Source organism: Helianthus annuus, chromosome 8 (genome assembly GCF_002127325.2).
Source record: "Helianthus annuus cultivar XRQ/B chromosome 8, HanXRQr2.0-SUNRISE, whole genome shotgun sequence".
Taxonomy (NCBI): Eukaryota; Viridiplantae; Streptophyta; class Magnoliopsida; order Asterales; family Asteraceae; genus Helianthus; species Helianthus annuus.
In genome coordinates, this window is record NC_035440.2 from 65,906,926 (window position 1) to 65,911,844 (window position 4,919).

The following is a 4,919-nucleotide window of genomic DNA, read 5'->3' on the forward strand; positions in this document are numbered from 1 at the left end:
TAAAACACCCCCAAAATTACAATGGTACAATTATTAAAAAATCAACGGTAACAAATGAGATTTTTAGAAAAAATTGTATTTTTTATTAGGAGTTAATTATATGGTTTATGCATTTTATTTATTAAGTATTCATTTACGTGGGTGGGGTACGGCTACAAAGTCCAAATTTCCTAAAAAGTGTAAAAAGTCATAAAACACTATAATTTCAGCAATAAAACACATCTAAAACCCACAAGTAACAGAGTGAAGACTACCAAAACACCATATTCAAACCATAATAGTCCATAAAAACTTTAAACACACAATCAGACATTATGAATATAAAAACAAAATGACAATCAACATAAAACACAGTAATGTAGACATTATGAATATAAAACACAACATGATAATCAACATAAAACAGAGTAATGTTTGTCATTCGATAATCAAAGCCTTGCCATCCAAACCACAAAACACACCCCACATATATGATGTTTTAGTAATCTTCATTTTATTATCTATGGAGTTTGAGTATATTTTATGGTGGACATTTTGGTGTTTTGTGACTTTTTGGATTTTTTAGGAAATTTGGACTTTGTAGCCAACTCCTAGCCTCGTTTATGTAATATTTTAAGTACTTATTATAGAGTTTTATAAAACAAAAGTACATTTAATTAGCTTTTGTTTTTTATAAATATATTCTTGAAACCATAAATTAATTTTAGTTTGGTTTAACCCCCCCCCCCAAAAAAAAAAAAATACATGGTGGGATTCCAAAAAAACTACAACGCTGATAATTGAGATTTTAGAAAGATCTTGAATTGAAAAGTTCCCTAGAACTGTTGAGTGCATTCATTGAGAGAAATTCCCCAAAACCCTAACCACTCCGGTTTCAAATCCCACAACCAAGCTTAATTTGGTTTCTCTGATTTCAAAATCCGATTTGAAAGTTCAGGTAAAATTGTTTCGGTTCCTCGAATAATTATTTATTCACTAAAAGCTCATTTTTGGAAATTTTTTTCACAACATTTGTAACACCCTAGTTACTAATTAACAATTTTATATGTAAACGCCAACAATTAGATGTGTAGTTAAGCCTACACATACTATAAAAATACGAATTTATTAAAACTTTTACAATTCATAAGTTATGTAGGATCGGATTTTGACCCGAACGAGTCAATCAGAGGAGTTTGATCAGATACAGGTGCGGAAAACAAGTACCTGACGTAGAAACAGCTAGATATCTTCTTAAATCTCTTTTCTGATTAATTTGACAGCTTTTACAATCTATTCTCACACCGGCAGCACCTCGGTATGGAATCCAAAAAGTTACAAATGAGGTCCTCTTTTGTGGTATTTATAGTCCAGGTAGGTTCCCTTATACGGACATGTCCGTATAAGCGGACCTGACGTATAAGCGGACCTCCCATGTCCGTATAAGCGGACCTGACACAAAAGAGGATATCCTATGTCCGTATAAGCGGACCTCCTCTCTAAAACACATAAACTCTCCAGTTTTCTCGTAAAACACGCCCTAATCTATACATTACAATGAAAAACTCGATCTAAGACGAAATCAACAGATGTAGTGCACCAACAAGTTATTCTACATAACGTGGTTGAATTCGTTGTTTAAAATTTGCAATGTGTTAAAGTGCGGAAGCATGTATCTATATCGTGTTCGGTCCTTCGTCGAGCTTGATCGTCTTCCGGCATCCAAAATGTACCTACATTTCATAAACACGAAATGCTTTAGTCTTACGGGCTTTAAAACGTGTCCAAACGAGTCCGGGAAACCATTGATCCCAAAAACAAAAATTTGAAAATGACCTCCACCGTAACATACGGTGGCACCGTAAGTTACAGTGGCCTCTGTAATAAAATTTTCCTACCGTACAACAGTAGGCAACCACCGTAAATAATTCAGCTCCACCGTAACTTACGGTCGCACCATAAGTTACGGTGGCCCCTGCATTCAGCCTTTCCATTTTGCCGTAATTGACACGAAATATTTCGTATCTTTAAATTCGCTTGTCCGTTTGACCTACCATTTCTTCCTACATGTTTGTAATTTGATTCTCCATCATATGGAGTTAAAGTCTGACATCCGGCTTAATAAATTTTGAGACTTTTTTGCATTCGGATTATTACCTTTTTACAAGATTTTGACCCGTCTACGCTTAAATGCATATTTTGACCCGTTAGAGAGGATTTAATCATTTAAGTTTAAATCCCACTCTCTACTTTCACATGTCATTTTTCTACATTAAGGTATTCACATATCTTCCACCAAATTTACGCGTACCTGGCGCGGGTCAAAGTATTGACCCGTTTTAATACCTTGCCTTAATAATTTGCTGATTCATAGCCACGTAAATTCCATAAGCCGTTTTACCCTGTGAGCATTAGACTCGACATGCACTTGTTAGTCGTTATTCGTCAAATGGTGTTAATATTACCATTTGACCTGTTTAGTCTAAACGACCAAACATTTTGCACTTATATTTGAATGGTATTTATTTACCATTTCATTATTTAACCCATTTCGCCCCTTTTTGCCATTAAACATGGTTTTTATCCTTTTATTCGTCCCGACCCGTATCATTTCGTGTCGGAACCCATATTTCGGATATAACCTTGGTCGCGTTTATAATATATAAAGTAAATACGTATCCTACAAAAAAGTGTAAGCTTTACATACCTCTCGTCCGCGCAAACATTCTTCGCATCCATGATCCGTTTGGCCCGTCCCTTTTCAAGCTCCCACCTAGCTTGTTTAGAGTCAACTATATCATAACATCCATAAGATGGTTAGATTGGTCATTCTATATAATGGCCATCACCCTATGGACCCCCTTTTTTTTACACACTTATCAATCAAAGCATGCCATATATTCAACAACTAGTTTCATACCATAATTATTTTCATTCACTAACCGTTTGACCCGTTAGTGAAATTACTTATATAACAAGTTAGTAAGTGATTTTAAACACTTTAAGCATGTCACATAAAGTGCTATTTGTTCCTAACAATAAATACTTCATGACTAAACAAGTATACGCAATCATATGCCTTTTCCGGATTAATAATAACATTATTAATGTGCAGTGATTTTCTATTCAGCTGCTGTAATCGACCATTATGACCCATTTAAAGTCCGAACAAGATTAACATGTTCAAAAATGGATCGTAGAAAACTTCAATACCTTCGCAAGCATATAAGGTACACCTTCTAACGAATTTTCTATGATTTTATATGATTTTTATAAAATCAGCAAAGCAACTATATTTTCATTTTTCAATCAGCTTTTAAGTTTTCTGAACAGCAGTTTTAATCACATTTTTGACCTCTTTAACAACCACATTTGTTTCTTATGATTAAAAACAGTAAAAATTTACTTCATAAGCTTTCCGAAAAGGTATAGAACACCCAAATCGGATAAACGGTTGATTTTATATGATTTTTTTTAAGATTAGTCAAAATCCATATAAAAAGCTACGGAAATCATGTTTAGGTTCCTTTCAAATTCGACCCAAACCATCAAATGCAACCTATTTCCATGGCTATAACCCTTATTAAACTCTTGGTAATGGTTAGAAACCTATAACACAGTGATTGTAGGCTAAGAGATGTCAAAAATATCATCTATTTCAGCACTTTAGTTTTCATTTAGGCATTTTAACAAACACCTAGTGTGCAAGATTCGTATACTTCTTTTGTCAAGTTCTTGATTAACTTCCAACCAAGCTTCAAGCATCAATTTCAAGCCCTTATGTATAGTGTTTATAAGTTACAACTAGAACTTGCATTACTTACCTAATGTTCATCTATTTTAACACTATAATTCTAGTGTTCATCCCATATTCATAAAACCCACTTAGCACCTACATAACTAGTTAACCAAAACACTAATTTATGGTGCTAAATTAGCGAGTTTACATCTAGGGTTTGTTTTCAAGAAATCATACAACACTAATTCAACCATAGCCTCTCTAATCCATACATAATTCGCGATTATGAAGATTACTCAAAATTTTACAACTTCACAAATCATCAAATTTTTACATACCTTATGATCCCCACGACTAGGCGATCACGAATTTGTAATCATGCAGACGATTCGGGCTTGATTTGAGCTTCGATTTGGAGGATTTTTTGAACTAGGGTTTGAGCTCTCCTGGCTCCTTCTTCTGATCGCATACGTACACACATGTATGTGTTTTTTTTTTATTTAAGTGTTTTAATAAAACACTTCTCTAGTTGCCCATGTTTAGCCCCTCAAGTTTAGAGATTCATAAATGGAACTATAACCCATAGTTTATTATTTAGTTAGTCATTACTAACTAGGTTAATTTTACCTAGTTAACTTAGTGGGTTCCGGGAGTTAAAACCCGTTTTATTTTAAGTCCCGTTAAATCGGGCTTTTTATCCATTCTATTTTCCTGGAAGCTCTTATTCACTTTTAATTAATATTAGGATTATTCACTTGATTCCTAATATTTTCCGGTTTACTTTTACCGCTAACGGTACTTTCCCCGTCTTTAGTATTAACGGGGTTTAATTTCCAATCCTGTTTTCGGGGTGTTACAAGTCTACCCCCCTTAAAGAGGTTTCGTCCTCGAAACCTTTTCTTGCTTAATTCATCGAGTTTAAACTCAATGCATTTGATCCGAGAAATCTTTTAAACGTTACTTTTACTTTGACCAATTGTTAGTATTACCAGAAAAGTATGGCAATATCCTTTTGGTTACTAATTGTCTACGTATCTCATACTACATAGTGCAATCTTGAAATAACGTAACCTCGTTATTTCCACTAGTCCCGTTAACTTAGCGATATTCATCGCTTTCATATACTATCAAATTATTTATGAATCCATCGTTTTGACCCGTTTAAAGGTCCTTGGTGAAATCTTTCACTTTTAGCAACTAT

General features: G+C 34.1%; 1 long non-coding RNA gene across 1 annotated transcript; it reads right to left on the reverse strand.

The window, feature by feature from the left end:
* Positions 1 to 1,230: 1,230 nt before the first annotated feature.
* On the reverse strand, positions 1,231 to 4,187 carry LOC110925760. Its single transcript, XR_002584712.2, has 3 exons — positions 4,057 to 4,187; positions 2,687 to 2,771; positions 1,231 to 2,381 (listed from the first exon to the last, which is right to left on the reverse strand). It is a non-coding gene; the product is annotated as an uncharacterized LOC110925760 (long non-coding RNA).
* Positions 4,188 to 4,919: the final 732 nt, after the last annotated feature.